Raw genomic sequence first — 13,482 nt, 5'->3', positions numbered from 1 at the left:
CAACAGCAAAAATGGTCTCTTTTTGAATGTTGTAATCAGACATTGGTGCATCCATCTTCCAGTTGTTCTTCCAGCAAAATGAGTCCCTGCTGATTGGGAGGAATCTTGGCTTTCACATTTTTTATTATACCCATGGGTTCAACCTTGAGAATGATGGTCTTTCCTGTTATGGCTTTTCACGAAAATCTCATCTTGGCAGTGGTTCTACCTGAGACGGTGAATTGGAAAAGAAGAATCAGTTCTGATTAAGTTTTGCTTAACTTTGGCTTAAGCTGGGTTAAATCTGGGTTATGGAAGGAAAAAAGAATAAGGAGTCCAGTATCACAATTGGAGCTCTTATCTGAAGACTGAGGGGAGCACTGGTCATTGGTCACTATAACTGGACATCCTGACCTAGCCACTTGCATTGTTTAAGGAATTAATGGAAGTTGCTCTGAAATAAAGCAGAGACTCTGAGAAAGCCTTCTTCTTACCTACTGCCCATAGATTCTGCAGTCTGGCCAGTGATCCCAGGGTGGGCTGGAGAAAAAGGGAACAGAGTCTCTAGGACAGCTACAGGAATGAGATTTTTCTAGGGAAATAGAGGAAGAGGCACATGACCCATTTCTAGAACCCTCTTTGGTAATCTTATTCTCAGTTCCATGCAGCATAAAACAACTGCTGAGCTGTTTCAGAACTCTGAAAAGATTTATACACACACATATCTGCTAAAGGTCTTGGATTCTTTTAAGGCGGAAGATCTCAGAAGATTTTCTATCTCTCTTGGCCACATTTAAGCTTGGCTATGGCTCATAGAAAATCCAACACAATGGTGGCTTAAACTTAATTGAAGTTTATTTCTCTAATACATATAGGCTGTCCTAAACCAGTGTAGTGGGTCTATGATCATTAGGAACTCAGGATCTTCGTCTGTTGTCCCATCTTCAGCATGAAGCTTGCACCTAGTGGAAAGTACAAAATTGTTGTTCTCACTCCAGCCATTCCAGCCAGCAGAAAAAAGGAAGGAGGAGGAGTCAGAATCTTTCTAAGAACTCTCCCCAGAAATCCCACTTATCATTGTACTGACCATATCCTCTTACTTTTCTTTGGCCAGGACTTAGGTGATTGGCCACAGTTGGCAAGAGAGCTTGGGAAGTGTGGTCTTTATCTTACACAGCCATTTGCCCAGTCGAAGATTGGAGAATATGGAGATGTGGCAGTCTCTGCCATATCCTGCTAAGGCAACCTCAAAACTTCTAGGAGAGAAGAGTTATAAAAAGAAGATATCCAGATGGAAGTGTGAAGGGAAGGAACTTGACCCCTTGAGGTTCACCTCACATTCAGCGCTGTCATACTTACTCACTCACCCCACCTGAGGGCACAGAACTTCCTCTTTGGAATTTAGACCTGGGATGCACCAGACCTCCTTTCTTTCTTTGTCCCTGGCCTGAGGGGGGTCTCTCAGCAATTTCAAAGATCTTTGAAATGCTCAGGTGTGAAAGAAGATAAAGAATGCTGGATGCTTAGAAACTTAGAACTTAGAGGTTTGGATCTTAAGGTAACTGCTTTCCATCCCCAAAAGGCATAAATATGCAGAGAATCTTGCCTGACTTTGTTCGTTTCAGTTGCTGTCAGGTCTGCACGTAGAGGAGAATAGCTTTTGTTTTTCCTGGAACAAGGCACAAGACCATTTTCAAACTCCGCCATCCCCCTGTGCTCAACCATTTAGGTTTGGCTTTCTGCTGAGAGGGAGGCTTTGTCAGTGATCACTTCTGGTTACTAACAGGTAAGATTCTTCCTGTCTATGCAGGGAATGAATTCAGGCCCATAGGACTGGACTTTCACCACACTCTAAATAGTGTATCTTTGAGATCTTCATATCAGTCCCTATGGATCTAGTTCATCCTTTTTAATAATTGCATGAATATTCCATTATCTGGATAATGCCAATTTATTTAACCATATTCCTATCATTGAGTGCCTTAGGAATTGATGTTTTTACTGCAGAATTGCTTTTTTATTGATTGTTTTTTGATCAGGGGAACAGCCTGAGTTTAGCAGGGGCTTGATAGGAAAAGGAACTGTTGGGCTGGTGGATTAGGAAGACCAACTTCTCCCTTTTCACAATATTTTGAAGGATGGCCTCATTTGAGAAGCTTGATGCTTCAATAAATTATGGACAAGAATTGAAGTCTCCTAAAACTGCAGGAGGCTGAGAGCAGATCCTTGGAATCAGAGAGAAAAACAGAGTCATTGACTTAAAGACTGGGTCCATTGAAACAGCAGGTGGGCCAGCCCACAAACTTCTAAGTTCATACCTCAAAGCCAGACCTTGGCCTCTAACACTCAAGTAGGTTGGTGCAAAAAGCAGAGGTGGGTGATAGCGAAGACGAGACCGCTTCAGAAGTCCCCGATGCAGAGAGCAAGTGGCCGGTCAGGACCTCCACCAAACTGCCAAACCCGATGTGATTGATTATTCTTAAACAGGAGGAGCTCCTGCATTCTGCAAAGTTAGGGACCCTTCCCTGTGTTTAGGGACCCCAGCCTCGCAAGTATGTTTGCCCCTCTTCCCCATCTACCCCCACAGCTCTCAGCCTTCTCCTGCCTACTGAGAGTTCAGTGGCGTTTCTATTCTTTTACTATCAAAATATGTTCTCAAAAAAGAAAAAAATACAAGAACCAAAAATCATTCATATTATAATTTAAATTGCTGATAACTGTTGGAAGTGATACCAGGTAGGGAGGAACACTGGGAACGTATATGTGCGTGTGTGTGTGTGTGTGTGTGTGTATACACACACACACATGTATTTTCCTTAAAATTTGTATTATATTTTCAACCACACAAAAGTAGAGACAGAAGTATAAGGAACCCACACATATCCACCAGCTTCAGTAGTTTTCAGCAGTCTGTTACTTTTGTTTGCAGCTATTGTCTGTTTTCCCTTAGCATACTTTTTTGTTCTGCATGACTTCTGAATTATTTCAAGTATTTTCATGTAACCCACAAGTATGGGAAGGGAAGGTATATTGAATGGGATGAAAACCCCACGGGAGGTTCAGTCGGGCCGTGGCTGCCTGGGTTGTGGAGGAGCAGGTGCACAGGCAGGATCTGGCAGGGAGGAGTTCCAGGCTGCCCAGGATGCCTGCAGCAACGCAGAGGAGGGAGCAGGAGGACATACCACGTACCTCCCTCTTGCTGTCCCTGCCTTCAGCCAAGGGAATGAAACTCTCACTCTAATATTTTAGGCATTTACAGCTGGTGGGAGAGAACGTTCTGGAGGGAAGAGAACTTCTCACGCGCCAGTCACCCCCAGTGGGCAGTTGCTGATTTCTCTACCTTCTGCGCTGTATTATTTTTCCAAATGCTGGATGTGGTTTGAACAGAGTGGGGGGTGAATGTCAGGCAGAACACCAGCCTGGCTGCCAGCGAGTGTCTTCACTGCTAGGGAACAAAGCCAGGCAGGGCTTCAGGTGACAGCCTGCATGCTGCCGGGTGGGAGGAGGGAGCAATAGAACTTGCCATTTGGAGGGACTGTGGGCTTCAGGCCTCCTGCAGGAGGACCAACAGCTGTCAGTGTTATCCCGGTTCTACTTTCTGCTCAGAATGAAGATGTCATGGAGACAGGAGGAGATGCCAGTCGTGCCCTTTGATTTGCTAGTTTTCTCCTGCAGCAGCAATTTTGTCTCCAAAACTCTTTTTTGGCAAGCCAGTATGCCCCAAGGACAGCTTTTTTGGCATGTGTGAGAAGCCAAGAGTAGCTGTGTGTGTGAGTGGTGTGTGTGATGTGGGTGGATAGGGAGCGGGGCAGGGTGGCTGAGGGTGTGTGGGGCTGAGCGAATCCACAGGCACCTTTAGAAGCTGCTGCCATACACCTCCCTATGGGGGGGGGGCTCTAGAAATGTTTGTAGCGTTAGTTGGTCAGCTACTTGAGGAGCAGGTGTTGTTGGGGTGAATTTCCTAGCTCTGGTTAGACCAAAGAACCTGGCGGTTTAGATTCACTGTTGAGCCCCACCTGATAGCAGGAGCCCAGAGAGGCCCAATCCTGTCCATGCTGCTCCCTCAGAAGGGGTGCACAGGCTGCAGAACTGGGTGCTGGGCTCAGATGCGGCTGCCACTTGCATGCCACCCACCGAACGGCAAGCGCTTTTAGGAGAGAATCTGGTGGTTCACAGTGAGGTCTGCAGTTGGCCACATGGCCTTGCTCAAGTCTAGTGAGCTGTTTTTAGTGTGAGGGACATCATGAAGACTGTTGACTTGAGCTAAGCAGAATCAACAAGCCCTCTACTTCAGCATTTTCTAAAGCGTGTTCTGCTAAGCACTAGCTCAGTAGAATTATGGTGGATGGGGGATGCTCAGATGGGCTAGGGCCAAGAGTAGGTGGAAGATTTCCATGATGATATAAGTTGGGAAATGGTGCGTGGACTAGGTCTGTTTGCTGCAGGACTTCTCAGGGCATTTGTTACACTATCATGCCTTGTGACTTTCTGAGACAGGGCAATAATATGCTGTGGATATTTTAATCTGGATTTTTTCTCCACTTATTTGGCTCATATGAAAGCAGAAGTAATTTGACATTTATATTGTTATAAGCTCCTCCCAAAGGGTTTTGGAGACTTTGACTTTATATTTCTATTTAAAAAAAAACAACAAAACCTGACTTTGCATCTGTGTTACCTCCCTTGGGAGTCTGGATACATTCATACTCTTCCAGCAACTCTTCCCCATTTTATAGACAAGGTCATCGAGGGTCAGAAAGGTTTAGTCATTGGCTCAAGGTCTCAGAACAGAGATGCTGACTTAGGTTTCTCTAGCTCTGAAGGCAGTGTTCTTTTCTTTCAGGTGAAGGAGGGGCAAGCTTTCCTTGTTTGGTGTCTGTCTCGCCCACAAGAATTTAAATAGTTTCCCCGAGGGTGGGGACTTCTTTTGTTCACTCTTGAATCCCAGGGCCTCTCACACAGTAGGTATTTTTTTTAAAGATTTTATTTATTTATTCGACAGAGATAGAGACAGCCAGCGAGAGAGGGAACACAAGCAGGGGGAGTGGGAGAGGAAGAAGCAGGCTCATAGCAGAGGAGCCTGATGTGGGGCTCGATCCCATAACGCCGGGATCACACCCTGAGCCGAAGGCAGACGCTTAACCGCTGTGCCACCCAGGCGCCCCTCTCACACAGTAGGTATTATGTAAATATTTATGGGAGGAATGAATCACTATCTTCTTATCTATGCAGTAAACAGGCATTAAATGTCTCTACTGGGTCTCCTGGAAGGTAATTTTGAGAAAGCATAGCTGAAGTACAACCTTGGTAAGGCCAGGTCAAATAGAAAGAGATAATGGTAAGTGAAGTAAGTCAAGCAGAGAAAGACAACTATCATATGGTTTCTCTCATCTATGGAACATAAGAACTAGGAAGATCGGTAGGGGAAGAAAGGGATAAAGAAAGGGGGGGTAATCAGAAGGGGGAATGAACCATGAGAGACTGTGGACTCTGAGAAACAAACTGAGGGCTTCAGAGGGGAGAGGGTGGGGGAATGGGATAGACCGGTGACGGGTAGTAAGGAGGGCACGTATTGCATGGTGCACTGGGTGTTATACGCAACTAATGAATCATCGAACTTTACATCAGAAACCAGGGATATACCGTATGGTGACTAACATAATATAATAAAAAAACATTAAAAAAAGAAAGTAAAAAAAAAAGAAAGACCAAGGTTGTTTTGGGGGACAGAGAAAAAGAAGTTAGCTTTGTGGGGGTGCTCATATATTGTCTCTGAATCCTGATTTCTTTTAAGTTGAAAAGAAAGAAAGGAATATTAACCACATATGCCCAGGGAAATAACTAATAAAATAGTCCAGAAGGGCATGACATGAGAAGTAAGTGTCTCCCTGCACCTCCATTGCCGATCCCATTCTTCACTGTACTTTTTTGGGGGGTGGTGATGGTGGTGATAGTTTTGTACATAACTCAAATAATGTGCTTACATTTCCATTCCTGCTGTCGTCAATTTGATGACTATTGACTCCCCACTATGATAAATGAGGCACGCGTCTTCCCCTAACTTCTTCCTGCCGATTTTGGTTATATTTTTATTCTTCTATTTATTTCCACTACGTTTTGAAATAAGGTCCTTAAGCTTTCATTCCTTGATTCATTAACTCAGTATCCCTTGTGTCTCTACCATGTAACATGAGGACATTAGTTCTCCATTTCCTCCTTCTTCCTCCTCCTCCCAATAGTGGTCAGTACTAACTGTACTGTACTTTGTCAAAATTTAGAGCATTTATAATTGACAGAGTAACCATAATTAGTCCTTTGATGCTTTGTTTACATATCAGGGGATGTTGACCAATGAAAATCATTATATAAAACTTTAATAATATTGTGATTTTGCAAATATTATTCATTGTAGAACCAGTGGAGTGTTTGGATCTAGAGAGGAGATGTAATCCTGTTTCACTAAATTTTGGCTGCTCAGAGAGAGGTTGTTGCAAGCATCAAGGTCAAATGGATTCCTTCTGTACTCCATCAGTTCTCCAAAATAATAACCCATTTTTAAATTTATTTCATATCTGGAACATGGCTTTCATCCTGGAATTTCTAATTGCATGTGTTTCTCTTCTTGTTGGCTGAGGTAACACATAGCATCTTCACCATACTATTAAGAACGTCCAAATTCTTAATCATTCTATTTGCAGAATGACCAGTTTTAGAACAGACTTTTTTCTGTGTCTTCCTGAGCACTCCTGACTTAGTTCCACTCTTTGTTGGATCTCATGCAGTCTTGGGTTTGTGAGACTGAATATACAAATAGACAATGGCCAGATGATTCCAGAAAAATAGAACTCTGACCCACGATCTATAGCAATCAGTGTAAGACGCCAAGCCATTCTCTACAGTAACCAGCCCAGGGAGCCAGGCTGCTGTATCTAAGTCAGACTTGTAGGAAGTCAGACCCCTATCTCCAGCAACCAGCCCAGAAAGCCAAATGATAACCTCTGTAATAATGGGCCCCAAATGGGCAGGACATGATGGATGGCTGACACTTTTCCTAATGTCTGCCCTTCTTCTAATGTAAAATCTACCAGGAAAAGCCAAACGTGCTCCCCTAACCAGTCACACGGGATGCTGCACGTCTAGTTAGCCTGCTAACAACTTCTCCACGCCAGCAGCCTGCAAGCAGGGACACCCGAAGCCTTCCCTTTGTCCACGATAGAGCTTTCCCACTCCTCTGCCTGCCTTTGACTCTCCACCAGAATGCAAACGATGGTGGCTGACTCCCTTGTGAGCTCTGCAGAAATAGCCTTTGCCTGTTCCCATTTGGTTGGTCTTTATTTCCACAGATTCCCTTTTTGTTTGTTTGCTTTTCTGGAGCATATCCCCAGGTAATTTTTTTCAAGTAAAATGTCTGGCTCTTTGCAGGTCTGAGAATATCTTTATTTTGTCCTTTCACTTGGCTGGCTTCTGAGTGCAAAATAACTTTACTCAAAATTTTGGAGGCGTTACCCCACTGTCTTCTATTATCCAGACTTCTTCTTGAGAGGATTATTAATCCTTTGTAGCTAAACNTCCCAAACGGTTTCAGAAATTTCTCTTAATCCATGTTCTGAAAACGGATGAGGATAAATCTAGGAATTGGTCTTTTTATAATCACCTTGGTTAGTACTTGGTGGGCTTTTCAGCAATAAAGACCTTAGAAATATTTATTCCTTCTTTCCTCCCTTCCTTTATTTTTTTCCTTTTTGTTCTCTCTCTGGACTTCCAGGAGATGGATATTGGCTGTTATTATTAATCTTCTACATCTCTCAATTTTTCTCTCCTGTTGTATCTGTCTCTTTGTCTTTTTGCTTTCCATGTTGGCGTATTTGCTTGCATTTCCGCTTCGACAATTTTATTTTCATAGCACCCAGTCTTTATGGGTGCAGTTTCTTCTCAAAGTCTCTTTGGAGTTACTGAATTGAATTTTTTTGAGTTCTGTGGTATTTCCTCTGTTCTGTTTCTCCAGTGGCCTGTTTGCTCCTTCAAGCTGTTTGTTCCTTTGTGTTCTCCTTAAGGGTCTGCTGGTCCTTGACTGTCCCGCACATTTATGAGGACAGAACCAGGCTGTTTATGGTAGCTGTATGTGGATTTCCTGGCCATTACCCTTCTGCTGAAGGAGAGGGCTACAGGCGGTGGGTGGGCCATCTGTACTGGCATGCTGCATTTTAGGGTGTCTGAGTGGGGAGCAGTCAGCAAAATTGGGATGGCCCTATTTTGGAATGCCTGTTCCACTGTGATATCTTACCCATTTCCAGAAAGAACTCCCAATTTCTTTTGACTGTTCAGTTTCAGACTGGGGGCGAAGTACTGGGACGACCGATCCCTGAGGACCTTACTTTAGCCAGGGACTCCTTGGCATTCCCTCTCCCACTGCTGATTATTGGGGGGGGGGATGGTGAGGAGGGGTCCCTGCCTTGAAGAATGGCTCTTGTCTCCTTGTAGCCCTCTGTCACTGTTGTTTGCAACCAGTGGGATTTAATTCACCTTGTGACTTCTTTGGTCCTTTTCTACCCTGTCTTCTGGTCTGAGTACTTTTATGAATTGATTGCCTTTTGTGCTTTTATAAATTGTCATTTTGGTTGGATCTTGGAGCGGTTTGCTTTTTTGACCACCTTTTAATGGACTCAAGTGCCTTTTTGTTAGGCTTAGGACTGAGGTAGTTACAACAAAGATTCTGTGGCCAAAGAATCAATTCAATTTTACAGGTTACTGCCATCACCCCAAAGCACCCTCCAAGCCACAGAGAGATGGAGGACCCAAGGTAAAGAGGCATTGACAAACAGGGGTGGGAGTCCTTTTGCTCTTTACCGTTTAGCAGGGGTAAACAGCAGACCCTGTGGGAGCACACCTGTGGCCCCGGGGAGATTTCCTGGGCTCTGTCACATCCTCACTGCTATAAGAATGGTCAAATAATATAGTGCAGAACTGGCAGAATTCGTTTGAAAGGGCATCCAGAATCTATTTCACTCTCTCCTAGATTCTTCCCAGAAGAATCAGAATTATGGTAGAAGTCAGAGTTATGGTAGCCTAGCTTTGGAGTAACAAGATATATATGTTTCCCAGGACAATTCAAAAATACACTCATAAACAATTTTGCAGAGAATGGGAAAAAAGAACTCTGTGAAAAAGCTGGCTCCTATGTTGTGCACCAATTTTGAGGAGAGAGTAGAAGTCATTGCCTAGTGCCTAGAAAGTGGCTACCTGGCACTGGCCCAGGACAGTCCCCAGATATCTGCCCTGAAAGCTAGGGCACAGTAATCCTAAGATGTCACATCACATCAGCAGCTTGTTCCAGAAGCCAGCGGTCCTCACACTGTGAAAGAGCATTGGTTCTGCCTGCATACTACATCTGGTCTTAGAGTGAGATTAAGTACATGCCCAGGATCCCACAGCCAGCAAGAGGCAGGGCTGAGATTTGAACTCAGGACTCTCTGACTTCACAGCCTGTTCTTTCTTCCACAACATTGCCTGTATCATTTCTTTACAAAGTTAGCATCAAAGGGCAAGAATGACACGCGGCCCCGCCGTGCACACTGGTGGCAGTGCACACTGTAAAGTGCAGTTGTGGTTCAGGGAGGGAGTGATGGGAGGGCAGGGATGAGTCTGTTTTGTCCATACTCCATCCCAGCCTCGGGGAGGCCCAGGATCCAGCCTAGCACTGATGCTCAGCTGGTATTTGTTGTTGAAAGAGTGAGCTAGAATAGCCAGAAGAATTTTGTGGGGAAGGCAGGGTTTGATCTAGGCTTTGAAAAGCATTAGGTGTGGGAGGGTGAGGACGGCAGAAAGTGCTGTCTGGGTCATGAGAGACAGGATAGAACATATCGTGCAGGTGGGGGGTGGAGGAATGAGTGTTGAAAACAGGGGCAGGTCAACTTGAGGAAACAGCAGAGGCCATGTTATGGCAAGCCCTAAACATCAGAAAGTGAGACTGGGGAGAAAAGAATGAAGGACCCGGTTAACGTGGGAGTGGTTTTGTCTTTAAATAATGAGCTGTGATGGAGATACTTTGATTTCTGATTCTCAGAAATAAAATCATCTAATTTAATGAATTAATAATAATAGTTATTTTATGGAGTCCTCAGCATGAGCCATAGATTTTGCTGAGAGCTTTACATACATCAACTGGGCTAATCTTCAAGTTTGTGAGGTAGACATCATTATCGTGTTTTCTAGAGAGGACGGAACAGAGGATCCGAGAAACTCAGAGAGGTTTAGAAACTTGGCCCAGATCACACAGCTGGCCAGGGCAGGGCAGGGGCTTGAAGCAAGGCATGTCTGCCCCTGAGGTTCTCTCAATGGCCAGGTTCTACCTCCTTCCAGAACAGGAGCAGATGGCTCAGGCTGTGACAATGGGAGTCCCTGGGTGTGTTGGAGGCAGGCCTGGCTGCTGTGTCATCCAGAGGCAGAACTGGGGAGGCTTGTTGGAGTGCAGGCTGGCTTTGCTAAGGGCCGGGCTGGCACAGTCTGATGGCTGCTGTGCTATTGCGGGACACCGAGCCAGTGCCCTCAAGGTCAGTCTCAGCCACGTTTCTCTGTGCTTCTATTCTCAAAGACTCGAAACAACCTTGAAGGAATAAATAAATGAGGGAACAAAGTATATGCTCTCCCCCATTAAGCTTGGCTGAGAGTCTCTCTTCCACATTCCTCACGTACAGAATGTAGTTTGAGGGAGCAGATTAACATTTCAAACTGGTTCGTGCAATTAGACCGGAACACCTGGTTTTGCAATAACTCTCATTTTCTGTGTGTGCTGAGGGGGTTCTTGAAATTCCCATGCTTGGTGGATTACCCTAATGACTGGTCACCAGCTGTTATGTTGGCATGTTGTACGACAATTGATTGCAGCTCCCCACCGGCATTTGGCAGCGGCCCCGGCAGAAGCAGGTAGCAGGCTAGTGCTGACACCTTCTCTTCCTCATGTCACACGGGGCATAGGCTCCTCTTCAGTGATAAGTGGCTCAGGCTTAAGAGAAGAGTGTCAGGCTGGCAAGCACCCTCCTTGTCTCAGCATCTGGGCTGATTAATCACAGCCAAATGTGTGGGCAGGGGGCAGTGTGAGGGAAGGAGGCTAGAAGATGCAGCCTCCTTGAATCTGTTCACTGCTTGGTGCCGCCCGGGGGCACATATGATCATTTTGGGGTTTTGTACCAACTTTATTGGCTGATAGCGTGAGTTTTAGAATCTCTTTTCGTAATGACAACAAACCCTGTGATATAATGTTGCCTAAGAAATAGGCATTTGCAGGGATATACTATATGGTGACTAACATAATATAATAAAAAAACATTTAAAAAAGTGTAAAAAAAAAGAAAAAAAAAGAAATAGGCATTTGGTCATTCAAATACGTTTCCTCTTCATCCACAGTTCCTGGAAACGCTTCAGGGACGTAAAAGTGAAAGAGGTGTTGTGTTATACATAAAGGTGACTTTTGGGGCCCCACCCAAGGGCAAGAAAGACCAACCATGTGATTAAAGGGTTGGAACTTTCAGTCCCGCTCCTGACCTCTGGGAAGGGGGGAGAGGGGTTAGAGGTTGAATCAGCCAATGGCCAATGACTTAGTCACCCCTGACTTTGTAACGAAGCCTCGGTAAAAGGATGAAGAGGACAGCTTTTCAGTCTTTTTTGTTAGACTTCCATTCTTAGGGAAACAGAGTGCTCCCAGGTACCACTGAAATAGTCTCCAGGTTCTATGAGGACAGAGGATTCTTTGTTCAGGACCTTGCCCAATGTGTCTCTTCATCTGGCTGTTGATTTATATTCTTTATCATACCTTTTAATATACTGGTAAATGTAAGTGTTTCCCTGAGTTCTGTGAGCCACTCTGGCACTTAAAAGAACATAAGGAGGAGGTCGTAGGGACCTCCAGTCTGTACTGGTGGGTCAGAAGCAAAGGTAACAGCCTGGGGCTTGCAACTGATGGCTTAAGTAGGGAGTGGGGATGGGGGAGTCTTGTTGCACTGAGCCCTTAACCTGTGGCATCTGATGTTATCCCTGAGTAGTTAGTGTCAGAATTGGATTGAAATCTTGGACACCTTGCTGGTGTCCAAGAATTGGTTGGTGGTGTGTGTGTGGGAACCACCCCTACTGCATTGGAATTGGGTCCAGAAAATAAAAAAGAAACCCAGCCCCCCAAAACAAAGACAAAAATCTGGAATCCAGATAGAAAGATATAATGGACATTTATCATTTTTCCCGACTTGCCTAACATCAGGCTCTCTTCCCCACTGTGTGTAATATTGGTAGGATGCAGAGCCCTGCCTTTCTCCTCAGAAAACAACACAGGCAGATTTTTCTTCTCTTCAGCCCTAACTACTGTAGGGGAAGATAAAATGTTTTCTATGCTTCTAGGTTCTCTGGCTGGTCTAATAATTAAACTGACATAAGACAGATTAATAGGAGAAAAACAAATTTAATTTTGTATGTACAGAAACCCCATAAAAATATGAGACCCAAGGGTGGTGGAGGCTTATGTGCCAGCCTGAACTAGGGAATGGGATAAGGGGCCTGAAGCTTCAAAGGGAAGGAGGGCAATTCACAGGACAATAGTATAGCAAGTGCTTGGTAATTAGATGTTTGCCGGGACATCCAGATAGGCCTTTCAGATGAGTTATCTCTGGTTGTCCTGAGAGCTAGGCCCCATATCCAAATTTTTTTAGGTAGTTAAGGGAGAGGTAAAAGTTTTTCTTGAGTCTGCTGGGTCTTGATTGCCTTCAGCTCAAAATAATCCACATGCCAAAGGGCCATATTCTACTCCTCTTCACAGAACACTAGAGCCAATCAGACACTCCCAAGCAGGACTTCGAGTCTGGTGCCAAGGCCTTAAAGATGACAGTGAAAAGGTTCAGGAAGGGAAGATCAGAATCCATCCATCCATCCATGGCCATAATAGTACCCAACATCAGTGGCGTCTTGGAAGAGCAGTGGGGTCCTGACAAAGGTTTTAGTAAAATATATATGTATCATCTCCTCTTAATTGCTTGGTTCTTGGACATTTGAGAAGACTGGAGATCAATTTTAGAAGACCACTGTTGAATCTGAGAGTTCCTTAGAGTCCTCCCATGGCCAGTGGCAGTCACTGTTGCTTGTACTTCTCAACTAAAAAACAAACCCAGACTTAATAAATTAAGAGGAGACTTCACTTGAAAGGATTATTCCAAGGTGTGGGAGAGGAGAGCCTATTGCCAACAAGGAGAAGCTCTGACCATAATATCTGCAGGTGTCTGAAGAGTTAGGGGAAGAGATCTTTCTTTCATAGAGAGGACTAAATGATGCCAGAAAGAAGCAGGAATGAGGAAGTGGAACGAAGTGATCAGGGCAGTAGATCAGGCAGTGGTTTATCCTGAGGCCAGCCTGGCCCAGGCTGCCGGTGGGCCACAGCTTTGGAGGCACCTGGAGGAACAAGAGAAACTTAACTACTTGCTTAACAAGCAATTTTATTTTGGTTGTCTCCAGTGAACTACTAGG

At 44.7% G+C, this 13,482-nt stretch overlaps 1 long non-coding RNA gene across 2 annotated transcripts in view; it reads left to right on the top strand.

The window, feature by feature from the left end:
* The window catches only part of LOC103662380, a 116,951-nt gene that overhangs the window by 60,424 nt on the left and 43,045 nt on the right, over positions 1–13,482 (top strand). The window lies entirely within an intron of this gene.

The sequence above is a fragment of the Ursus maritimus genome, unplaced genomic scaffold, assembly GCF_017311325.1.
Source record: "Ursus maritimus isolate PB19 unplaced genomic scaffold, ASM1731132v1 scaffold_16, whole genome shotgun sequence".
NCBI classification, from domain to species: Eukaryota; Metazoa; Chordata; class Mammalia; order Carnivora; family Ursidae; genus Ursus; species Ursus maritimus.
This window is presented reverse-complemented; position numbering and strand designations above follow the sequence as displayed.